Source organism: Xenopus laevis, chromosome 1L (genome assembly GCF_017654675.1).
Source record: "Xenopus laevis strain J_2021 chromosome 1L, Xenopus_laevis_v10.1, whole genome shotgun sequence".
Classification (NCBI taxonomy): domain Eukaryota; kingdom Metazoa; phylum Chordata; class Amphibia; order Anura; family Pipidae; genus Xenopus; species Xenopus laevis.
In genome coordinates this window covers 181676796-181690302 of record NC_054371.1, presented here as the reverse complement: position 1 = coordinate 181690302, position 13507 = coordinate 181676796, and positions in this window count along the sequence as shown.

Sequence of the window (13507 nt, the reverse complement as noted above, 5' to 3'; positions counted from 1 at the left end):
CCAAAACAGATACAGTGAAACCTCAATTTTAAGTACCCTGAGTTTTCCCGCATTTTACATTTTTTATTACCAATTTATAATGCGTTTTCAGTGGGTGCATTTCCCTGATTTAAAGTAATGTTTTTCTGAATTTTACAATAAAATTTTGTCCTGATGTACCCAAAAACTGCTTTTTTTCCTATATGAATGTTGTTGTTTGTGAAATAAAGAGGTTTAAAATACTAACCAGATGTTTATTTAGCCATGGTTCTGCCTTTAAATGGTCAATTCCAATTAGTCTGCCCCTTATACAGTCCTGCACCAATCACTTATTGCTTTAGCTTGTGTATGTGACTGACAGAGAGGCCTTGCACTTGCCCCCCATAGTGTAACATTAACTCTGCAATACTTGTTATTAATACAGTAAACATTGCATCTCAAAGTAAAACAGACTCCTGTGGTTATATTCTTTCAGTACTTGAAGAAAAAGTTACATTAACACATTTCTACTGTATTAAATATATTGGATAAAGTACTTGCAGAGACTACGTGAGATAAAAGAAGCAAATACCACTTAAAGGAGAACTAAACCCTAAAAATGAATGTGGCTAAAAATGCCATATTTTATATACTGAACTCATTGCACCAGCCTAAAGTTTCAGCTTGTCAGTAGCAGCAATGATCCAGGACTTCAAACTTGTCACAGGGGGGTCACCATCTTGGAAAGTGTCTGCGACACTCACATGCTCAGTGGGCTCTGAGCAGCTGTTGAGAAGCTAAGCTTGGGGGTCGACGCAAATTGTTAAGCAGAAAATGAGGTTGGCCTGTTATACAAGCTGATGCTACAGGGCTGATTATTAAATTCTGCTAGTTGCACTGATTTCTGTGCTGCCATGTAGTAATTATCTGTATTAATTACTAATCAGCCTTATATTGTGACATTTCTATTCTATGTGTACTGTATATTGGGAGTCGGTCCCTAAGCTCAGTAAGTGACAGCAGCACAGAGCATGTGCAATGAATCAGCAGAAAAGAAGATGGGGAGCTACTGGGGCATCTTTGGAGACACAGATCTTTACCGCTAAAGGGCTGTGGTTGCCTTGGGCTGATACAGAAGCCCAAAACATAATGTACAACATTTCTAGCTACTTCTTTAATTAAGTTTTACTTCTACTTTGAGAGAGAAGCGGTATATGCGGAACAGTATCTGTATAGCTTCATAATCCAAGTATAAATCCATTAGTTTCCATAATCCATAACCCGTTATCCAGAAAGCACTGAATTACAGGAAGTTTGTCTCAAACAGATTCCATTTTAATTATATAATTAAAATTGATTTCCTTTTTCTCTGTAATAATAAAACAGTAGCTTGTACTTGATCCCAACTAAGATATACCGTAATTAATCCTTATTGGAAGCAAAACCTGCCTATTAGGTTTATTTAATGTTTAAATTATTTTCTAGTAGACTTAAGGTATGGGGAGCCAAAGTATAGAAAGACCCCCTTATCCGGAAAACCCCTGATCCCAAGTATTCTAGTACAGGTATGGTATGGACCGGTTATCCAGAATGCTCGGGACCTGGGGTTTTCCAGATAACAGATCTTTCTGTAATTTGGATCTTCATACCTTAAGTCCACTAGACAATCATTTAAACATTAAATAAACCCAATAAGCTGGTTTTGCTTCCAATAAGGATTAATTATATCTTAGTTTGGATCAAGTACAAGGTACTGTTTTATTATCACAGAGAAAAAGGCAACTGTTTTTAATTATTTGGATAAAATGGAGTCTATGGGAGATGGACTTTCCATAATTTGGAGCTTTATGGATAATGGGTTTCCGGATAACGGATCCCATACTTGCCCATACCTGTGTAAACATGATCCAGAAACACTGCGGCCTTCTCTGGGTCCAAGCTCATTTAACATTAACTGAGGCAAAGTGTAACACTGTCCCAGGGTCTGGCAAATCAAAATTTTAGAAATCATTTATTATTTTTTTTTTTGTAAATATATTGTTTTAGTAATTGATAAGCACAAATGCTATTGGATTCGAGTTATGTTTTAATCTGCCAAACGCAGGGAAAGGCTTGAGCAATCAAATAAATGGAAACCTGGCATTGTTATTAGAGAACAGTAATCTGTCAAATGATTGTAACAATTTATATTTAATTCTCTGTGGCCGTATGCAGATTTATCTTGCATTTGTAGGGAGTGCTTCTTTTATCTGCTGACCTTAATTTCATTTTGCATTTTCATGAAGTAGTGTTCCTATGCCTTGTTCGTCCGTTTTTAACATGGGCAGAATTTATTATAGCTTTAAAGGTCACAATAACCAGATAATGGATATATTAGTAGACTTGACAGTTTGCGTGGGAATGCATTATACAGCCAAATATACAGCCCTAAGCTAATAACATTTATGAAGTAATAATTGCCTCCTTGTAGGATTTCCAGCTGTATGAGTGTTCTGAAACCAGACACTGCCACAATAGTCAAGTTATTGGGCCAATCTTCACCCATCCTGTCATTATCCCACCCCCTGATGTCACAGTCCCACCCATAACCATCACCACCCTGCACCTAAAAATCCTAGCCCCTCCCCTTGGCACCATCTGTTACGTATGAATAAGACAAAAGTTGGAAACTAAAAAGCACAGCAAACACTGCACGGAAATCACTCCATGAGCTGTTGCTGTAAGCACAATTTTGTTTCTAATGTTGATTTTTGGAATAAACCTGGTCAGTGTGTAACAGAAATGATAACAATGAGAGGTAACAACCATGAGGCACATTTTATGCCTGGATTACAGAAAGCCCATCTCCCATAGACTCCATTTTATTCAAATAATCCAAATTTGTAAAAATGATTTCCTTGTTCTCTGTAATAATAAAACAGTTCCTTGTACTTAACACATCAGTTAATAGTGCTGCTCCAGCAATCATCTTCACTGAAATCCATATTTCAAAAGAGCAAACAGATTTTTTTATATTCAATTTTGAAATCGTACATGGAGCTAGTCATATTGTCGGTTTCTTAGGTGCACCCAGTCATGTGACTTGTGCTCTGATTGATAAACATCAGTCACTTTTTACTGCTGTACTGCAAGTTAAAGTGATATCACCCTCCCCCCAGCAGCCCTTTAGTAGAACAATAGGAAGGTAATCATAACTGCTCCCTGACACAAAATACCAGCTTCCTGGTAGATATAAGAACAACACTCAATAGTAAAAATCGATGTCCCACTGGGACTCATTCATTTACATTGAGTAGGAGAAAGAACAGCCTGCCAGAAAGCATTTCCATAGTGCAGCACTGGCTCTTTCTGAGAGCACATGACCAGGCAAAATGACCTGAGATAGCTGTCTACACAACAATTTCACAACTAAAAGAAAATACACTTGTGTGGTTAGAAATGAAATTTTACATGGTAGAGTGAATTATTTGCAGTGTAATTTAGAAATAAATACGACACCATAAAAATCATGGCGGAAGCCCTTGAATCCCAACTAAGATATAACTAATCCTTACTGGAAGCAAAACAATCCTGTTGGGTTTATTTAATGTTTAAATGATTTTTTTTTTTGTACACTTAAGGCTTGAAGATCCAAATGATGGAATGAAATTAATTAACCCTCGATATTCGACTGCCGAATGTAAATCGTTCGATCGAATGATTAAATTCTTCGAATCGTTCAATTCGAAGGATTTTAATCCATCGATTGAACGATTTTTCTTCGACCTAAAAATTGATAGAAAGCCTATGGGGACCTTCCCCATAGTCTTACATGGCACCTCAGTAGGTTTTAGGTGGCGAAGTAGGGGGGTCGAAGTTTTTTTTAAAGAGACAGTATGTCGATTATCGAATGGTCGAATAGTCAAACGATTTTTAGTTCGATTCGAAGTTGTACTCGAAAGTAGCCAATTCGATGGTCGAAGTAGCCAAAAAAATCATTAGAAAATCGTAGGTTTTTTTATTCTATTCCTTCACTCGAGCTAAGTAAATGGGCTCCCTAAATAAACCCAATTATATCTTCGTTTGGATGAAGTATAAGGTTCTGTTTTGATTATTACAGAGAAAAGGGAAATAATTTTTTCAAATTTTGATTATTTGGATAAAATGGAGATGGCCTTCCTGTAATTCTGAGCTTTCTGGATAACGGGTTTCTGGATAATGTATCCCATACCTGTATTACTATTTCAGTGCACCCATTTCAGTAAGAGGTTGATTTTAGACTATGGGTGCTAAATTTGCCAGTGCATTTGTGTTTCATTTTCTAACATGTTCTTCCAGTAGCCTGAAAACATATTGGTGCCAAACAAAAGTAAACAAACAGATGGAGTGCATGGTAACTCAACAATGAGGGCACTCTCTGCAAAACAATGGTACAATTGTGTAATTTATGAGCTGTTGTGCCGTATCTGTACCCTGTACTGTTTTCTTTTGTGCTTCAGAAGTAACATTTTCTATAATACAAAGTGCAATATTACATAGTGCCGCAGGGATACTGGGAACTGTACAACTCCTGTTGGCTGGGTTATACATCAGTGCAGTAAATCAGCTAGTTTGATATAAAGTAACACATAGAAACTAACATTATAGTACTGTTTCCTCTGTTCAGAATGTGTACTGCTGCATTCATTTTTATTCCAAAAGGTGTTTTTAAATGTTAGATTGTGAAAAACAACAGTTTGGGAAACGTATGTCTACCATTACAGGCTTACCATCTCACTCCCCCTTAGGTTCAGGGAGTTTTAAAGTGTGTTTTTTCAGCCACTTTCCCTGTCTGAGCTTTTACCAGTGTATACACCCACTTTATGTACTGTATAGTACCCTGCAATTCCTCCACAATACACTCCCAGCAATTAGTAGTAAGGCATGTGCAATACCACAGGGCAACTCCAAAAACATGAAGCAAATTATGTGTATATAGTTAAAGCCCTTAGGTCTAGGCCATTCATACAATGGGCAGTCATGTGGGATGCACACTTGATAAATATTCAACGTTTAGCTTGTAGCTCTTGCTAAAATGATATAACTGGTTTTAATCAGCTATTGTGCAGCCATTAAAGCTGAAAATGGAGAAAAGGCACAGGCTATTTAGCAGACAACAGATAAGCTCTGTTATAGAATGGCTGTCCCCATGACTATACAGCAGCTTGTTTAAATAAACTATAGTAGTTTTTCTGAAGCAAACACACCAGATGTACCAGTGCAGGGCAACACTACATTATATTTTAATTTGTTTAAAACACTTTAATTCTTTGGAGTTACTGTTCCTTTAAGGTCCTTTAAAGGAGAATGAAAGGTTAAAACTAAGTAAGCCTTATCAGAAAGGTCCACCTAAATATTCCAGTAAACCCTCAAAGTAATGCTGCTCTGAGTCCTCTGTCAAAAGAAACACTGCATTTCTTTCATTCTATTGTGTACACATGGGCTTCTGTATCAGACTACCTGCCTTCAGCTTAAACCTCCTTGCCCCGGGCATGAGCACGCTCAGTTTGCTCCTCCCCCACCATCTCTGCTGTAATCTGAGCCCAGAGCTATAAGTGAGCAGGGAGAGGCTCAGGAAGGAAGTGACATCACATCAAGCTAATACTGCAGCTGCTATCCTAAACAAACTGAGAACTTCTAGAGATTTTTACTCAAGTATGGTAAATCATACTTGAGTTTTATGCTAAAAAATGCCTCCGTAGCTTTCCTTCTCCTTTAAGGCTGATGTATGGGGGCAATATGGAACATGAAGATTTTTTTAAATTACCATTTTAGTCTGGCTATTTGTTTTTTATACTGAAAATCTGTTACTGCAGATGTTTTGTACTTAAACATTTGACAGACATACAGTGGTAGTGTCATGCTGTGTACCCTAGGATGCTTCACAAACAAAATGATATGCAAGTCTATAGATATCTGGAAATGGGACAAGCAGCCCTTTAGTTATTCAACAACATCCCCAGATAATATTTTGGTTGAAAATACATACAGTACATCACTGAAGGATCCTCAGAAACATATGACTCAATGAGGACACAGCAGAAATACCAACTTTATGCAGTTTCATCTTTAAAAGAATTAGTCAATTCCACGCTATAAAATTAATTAAGAGATATAAGTTTACTTCCTAGTGAAATAGTTTAGATTTACTTTTTGGGTAAATTTAATAGACATTCACAAAATACACAATTATTAAAGATCTTGCATAGATCTCAAAGATGATATAGGAATTGGCTTTACAAAGACTCCTTCAGCCATGTAAACCAGCTGCATAGGGGACCTTTTATTTCATACAAACATTAGCAGATCTCTCCCTTAATCAGCCATTGCTTTAAATTGATAAAGTACAATAACCTGAAATAACAGATATCCCTGGCACTGGCCATGCTTTAAAAAGTAGGACAAGAACGCTTCTCTAATTTGTTCTCACCTGTCACTGACACTAAACACTGCATACTTTAAAACAGTAGCACTCTTATTTATTTGAAGGCTGTGCCACTGTGTCCTAAATATAAATGTAATATAATGAAGTGAAATGATGGTCATATTTATAGTTCTATGTTGTACTGTCAATAACATATATAGGATCACGGTAGGTTTGCTAATAAGAATCTACAGTATTTAAAGTCATTTACATCCTTATTGCCCACCTACATATCTAATGTACACACTTCTGCTGGTACTGGACAAGCCTTTGTTATATTAAAGAGCTGTGGCCTCATACTACTGTTCCCACCTGTCTGGTTTTGACCCAGACAGTCCTTGGGGTCCAGCCAGGGCTGTCCGGATCAAACAGAACAGTTGGCAACCATATCGTACTGCATGCCTGGTTTTCCTAATTAGGAATTATCATAGTCACACCCCTTGAAGGTGCTGCACTGCCCTGTGACATCATCGTCCCTGCCTCATGACCTCACCGCCCACCCCAAGTCTATGATCCTAGTTGTTAAGTAGTTTGTAAATGTGTGTGATCTCATACTGATACAGTGTTATGTGACATGATCTTTGTCTGTTAATGCAGAAGTGTTAATAAAGTTACGTCTTCTTAAAGCAAGAGAAGCATGCTGCACCGGTAATTGTTCCCCGAAAAGCCCCCCGCTGACACTACTAACAGATCTTCCGGGTTGCTTCAGTGACGCTGGGCTGGCGGCGGAGCGATCCTTCCATAGGCTGAATTCCTGTTTTCATTCATAATCAGCCTATGGAAGGATCGCACCTCCCCCGGCGTCACTGAAACGGCTCAGAAGGTCTTTTAGCAGTGTCGGAGGGTCGGGTGAATGCAGGTTTGTGGGGGCTGGAGGTGGCTTTGTGGGGGGCTTTGAGGGGAACAATTACGGATGATTGATTTTACAATTTGCAGCTCCCATTGTCTTCTATATGACCTCAGAAGCTTTTAGATGGAGAAGTTTTTGTATTTAACTTTTTTCGTGGTCTTTATCAAGGGTGGAATTGAAAATCTGAATTTTTAAATTCTAATTCTAGTTTATTTTAGTGTAAATTTTGAAATTCGAATTTCGAAATGTATCATGTACTGTCCCTTTTTAGAATTCAAATTCGATTATTCCCCATCTAAAACCTGGCGAATTGGTGTTTCAGCCTATAGGGGAACTTCTAGTATCAATTTGGAAAAGTTTGGTGGACTTTTGAAAAAAGTTTTGAATTTATTTTTTAAACTAATTGGATCGAATTCAATTTGAATTCGAGTTTGCGGGTCGATCCTATTCACTCGAATTTAAAAAATAAATTTTTTAAAATATATTTAAATTGGTCTTTTTTTTTTCTTCAAATTTCGAGTTTATAGGAGTTTTTATAAATGCCCGTAAACTCGAAATTCGACCCTTGATAAATACTGAATGCCCCTTAGTAAATATGAATTTTTTTGTGGTTTAGAGTGACTAGTTAAATACATGATTTTTTGTGCTAAAAAGTTAGATTAGGGGAAAAGAAAAAACTATGACGTTAGTAAACATAATGTCAAGAAAGTTATATGTGAATCCCTATGATTAGGATTTGGGGGATTATCTATCTTTTGTGGACTGGTTAACATTAAATATACCTTTCTAAGACCGTACAGACCAAAAGAAACTGTTGTTAAACATTCTGGTGGTATTCCAGATCTGCATGGGCTCTGTTGGTGGAGCAGGAGCAAGTGGTTCTCAGATAAATGAAAGCTGAGAATGAGCCACATGTGGCATTAGCCTTAGTGGTGACCAAGGAGGAAGCTGTGGATGTATTAACTATTATTGTGAGATCACTAGATGGTGCTGTTAACATTTAGATCTGTTAAATGTCATCTATTTCTCTCTAGTACTGTGTCTGTCTATCCTTTTTTTGTGCTAAACTTGTTGGCAATTCAGCCATGTTCTTTTCCAAGAAAAACCTGTCCCACAGCCAGCTGCTGTGAGCCTAATACAGTCCAGAATTAAATGATAACAATCTCAGAGTTTAAATTAAAGCCGTGTTTTAGGCAGCGAGGGGACATCCATCAAGCTGCTGATTGGCTGGCATCCTATAGCAAAGAGCTGAGAGCCACTGCCTCTCCTGCACAGCCTCCAGCAGGAAACATAATGGCCGGCTGCTGTTATCAATGTTTTGGGGACATTTTTATTAAAGCACTTCATCTCCCGCTTTGTCAAATCCAGCCCTGCCTGCTTCAGTTGAGTCAGGATTCATAGTGAAAGTCCAGTTGCTTTTGACTTATCATTACACGATACTGTACACCAATATGCTCTTAAGTTATAAAAGAGAGTCAAATATTATGCTGTTATGCTGTTGAGGCATCAGTCCATAAGATCATCATGGGTCTGGCACTGGGAGCTGCACAATAGTAGTGAGTCCTCCTCCGATGAAGCTTCCAATGGTGCAAAACGCGTCAGTAGGGAGTGGCTGCCTTGTGGTATGATATGTTTGTTTTCACAATTGCAATGTATTTCTTTGATTTTTGCACTAATAAATGTCTGAAGTGAGCTACTGTGCACATTTGTTTGATTAATTACAAACCATTCACCTCTGGAACACAAATAACAGATACCAGGCCTGTTGCAAAAATGAGATTAGCAATGAGCCCCCCACTATGGGCAGCTTCTTGCCACCTCCTAAACACATCTCAGTTATTCTCTATTTACAGTAAATAGGAAAAAGATGTTGAGAATTGATGTAACAGTTTTCCATATACAATAGTTATGATTTACTGAAGCCAGTAGGTGGCAGCAAAGCCATACAAATAAAAAAAGAAGTCTGGCCTGCAAATTGTGTTCAGCTGCAGCAATTCAAATATGAATATCCTTACGAAAGAAATGGTTCTATAAAGTCTGTGATCTACAGTATATAATTTTTTACATAAAGATGCTGTCATTAAATTGTGGTTAAAGCTGTAATTTCAATAACATACACTGTAGATGTGTCATCCACTGTTTGCTTATATGTTTCTGTATACTAGATTGCTAAGCCACTAATGGAAACCAAGTCCTTAGCTGTAGATCTTGCTCCAACCTTACACATGTGTCCCCACAGAGTGTGCAAAAAAAAGATGCAGTTGAACTATGCTTTAAATCAAGTGCAGTCTGTGTTTTAAGCTCTGCTTGATTCAAAAGGGGGGTGCCACTTAGGCGCCCCCTTACCTTCAACCTACTCACTCCTAACTTGTACAACATTTGCACATGCAAGTTAGTGAGTGGAAGCAGGCACCTCTCGCACTCTTGCTCCATTTACTGCTCATTAAACAGCATTTGTGCCTCCTGGGGTTGTAAATGACCCCTAAATTGGTGAAAGGAATTGTTTAGTATAAAAATAAAATATGTTTAAAATAAAAAAAATTTTCTAATATAGTTAGTTAGTCTCAAATGTAACGTATAAAGGCTGGAGTGACTGGATGTCTAACATAACATAACAGAACACTACTTCCTGCTTTTCAGCTCTCTTGCTTTCCACTGATTGGTTACCAGGCAGTAACCAATCAGTGACTTGAGGGGGGGGGCGCCAAATGGGTCATAACTGTTTGCTTTTGAATCTGAGCTGAATGCTGAGGATCAATTGCAAACTCACTGAACAGTTATGTCCCATGTGGCCCCCCTTAAAGTCGCTGACTTAGAGTTAGAGAGCTGAAAAGCAGGAAGTAGTGTTCTGTTCTGTTATGTTAGACATCCAGTCACTCCCGTCTCTCCCGTCTTTATACATTACGTTTTTGGCCTATCTATTTATCCAGTTTTTATTTTTACACTGAACTGTTCCTTTAAGACTTAAAATATGTTAATTTAAAGTAGATCATATAAATGTAAAAAATGTAGATGTAAGGTACGGCACTTAAAACATCTCCAGGTTTTACAATTTTCACAATAAAGTAGATTCACTCCCTAAATGTGTATTCTTGCTACTGTGAGCTGGATCCATACTTGTTTATACACAGTCCTGTGTGTTGTACCAACAACTAGCGTTAAATGTTATCACTCCCTCTCTGTCTGGGTTCCATGTTGACTATTTCAAGTCCTCTACATTGTTTGAAATAATTTATTGCTGATGCCAAAGCATTTTGGATCCACACCTGTTACCTATTCTATGAAATTGTTTTAGATAGTGATTAATAATGGCATGACCAACATATACAATTCTTCAGGACAAAGACAGAAACCATAATATGAATGGCAAAAACGTATAACGTGCACACCTGCATCCCACTTATGGAGTAAATCCCTATCTGCAGGATATTGCAATAATGGTAATAAAAAATATGAGGGCCTTGCTGTCTACACTTGGTTTTACATGAGAACTATTTTTAATTTGAAACCCAGCTGAGCTCTTTCTTCTGTGAATGCTATTATAACATGCATATATACTGTATCTACTTAGAAACTCTGCTTTCAAATATAACAATGCCTTTAATACGTGTTGGATATTTGGCCTATTTAATTAATCTCCAATGACAGATATGCTAAATAATTGTGTTCCATCCTTCTTCCCCTTCTTTACATTTTAAGATAGAGAGAATTTGCTTATTTTGAAAAAATGACTGTGATATGCTTCAGGCTTCTTTGAACGAAGGGTATTTTGCATTATACTATCCCATGCACCTTTTTCTGAACCTAAATCGGAAAAACATATTTGTTGATATATTAGTCATTTCTAAAAATGGTCTTTAAATTGATTCAGCCGTGGGAAAAGATGTTTTTCAGTTAATAGTGCTGCTCCAGCAGAATCCTGCATGAAATCTGTTTTTCAAAAGAGCAGATTTTTTTTTAATATTTTAATATTTAATTTAAAAATTTGATATAGGACTAGATACTGTATGTTGTCCGTTTCCTAGGTGCCCTCAGTCATGTGACTTGTCCTTTAATAAACTTCAGTCCTGCTGCACTGCAGGTTGGAGTGATGTCAGTAACCCTCTCTCCTACCAGCTGGTGTAATGTAAACAGAGACTTTTCTGGTCAGCCTGTTAGTTGAACAATAGGTAAGTATCAAGATGTTTTGTTTTGTTGGCTACTCTTTGTTATGAAATAAAAAAATAATTCTACCATTTCTATATATAACAAGGTTTTTCTATACTAGAGAGAGTAATTAAAACAGTACACACCAAGCACCATTTGGCATTAGATTCTAAATGGTACACATATATTAGAGGTACTATGTACAAATGATTCACATAAGCACTGTTCTCTACCATCCACATACAGCACTATGAAGCATTATTATGTTAGACAATGGATGACCTCTGCTATAAAAATTAAAGGTAGCAACTCAGTATTATGGATATAGATTAATTGCACCTAGGGTTGCCACCTTTAAAAAAAAAAAAATTACCGGCCATGGTGGGGGGCGGAAAAGAAAGGGGCGTGACACAAAAAGGGGCGGAGTCGATGAGGGGCGCCACAAAAGGGGCGGCCATGGGGAGCAGCACCACAAAGGGGCGGGGCCACGTTGAGTAGCGTCACAAAGGGCGGGGCCGCCGCCCAAAGCCGACGAAAATGTCATCGGCGGGCAGAGGATTTTGTAAATGGTATTACAAATAACCGGCAGCTACATTGCCGGTAAATTTGTAATACTGGCCCCGGCCCTGGCAGGTGTTTTACCGGCTATGCCGGTAAAATAACGGCCGGGTGGCAACCCTAGTTGCACCTATTCATTAATTGCATATAAAAGCTTTTCAGAAAACGCGGTACATTTATGCATGCTCCAGCAACGAACACCAATGCACCCCTTCAGCCTGCTCTGATGAATTACGCTCAGTTGCATGTATTGATGTATTGTAACACTGGAATTGCCATCAGCCAGGACATGGGCATAATTCCAGGGTTCCCTTAATGGTTTGGGTTGATAGCGACAACTCATCTGTGTCAATAGGATGGCAATAGCATTAACACCAGACATGTGATGCTATTTGAACAAAAATGCTGTGTAATGTGCAAGCTGCTGTGAATGCAACTGTATAGGCACCCACAATTACATTGAATTCTGGTGAAAATACTGCATTGTGTTTTAAAAGACATGGTGATCTCCAAAAACTCCTTTACCAACTCAGATGGGAACAAGATCTACAAATAAACCTCACACCACAACAGTGGGACTCAGTATTTAGAGCACCCAAAGGAGCAACTAGATCAACCATATTGAACTTAACAGAAAGATACTTTTCCGTTGCCACTTGACACCTGACAAAATCCACCACATCAACCCAGTTTACGATAAAAATTGCTGGAGAAGATGTAATTCCACAGGCACTCATGCCCACAGTTACACCAATTGTGGAGCTCAGTTTTTGAATTTATAAATTCAAAGATGGATTGGATTATGCCCTTTAAACCAGAGATTGCTCTTCTCAATGTTCCCACACCAAACGTCAATTCCCAACAGAGGAAATTATTATTTCACATATTTACAGCAGCAGCCACATTGATAACCAGAAAATGGAAACTTAACACTAAATATGCACTAAAGCATATTTTTGGTTTAAACAAAACAAAACATAGTGATCTGCTTTCAAATGTTGCACTTCACATTGTGTTTGTTACTGAGTGCTTGAAACTGTAATTTAACAAAAGTAATCACAGTGGATGCAGCAGCTGGAAGTCTAGGAGAGGAGAAAAACTGGCCATTTTTGCAAGATGGTCTGCAAAATCTAGAATGGTAGTATAAGCCTGGTAAGGATGTGATTTGGAAATGAAGTCTAAAGAGACAGATCCCCAACGGGAATGAGTCAAAAGAGACAAAAGCAAACCCATAGTCTTAGTAAGAGTGGGAATCTTTAGATCTAGCAAAAGGGCTCATGTAATTTGAACAGTCTTTTAACATAGAGTGTAGTCCAACAAAATTAGCTAATACAGTTTTCCTAGTGCGTGGGTGGCTGGCAGTGTAGAGTTGTGAACAGTACTTAATACTTCAAGACATACTGTACGTAAAACAAATCCATCCTTTCAAAAAGAAATAACATTTTTAGGAGTGAAATGTTTTTGAAGAAACTGGCCAAATGAAAAATAAAAAGCTTCTTTTAAGGTTTTCAATTAAGCAGTTGCTTTATTTCCAAAATAGGTCATCCCACTCA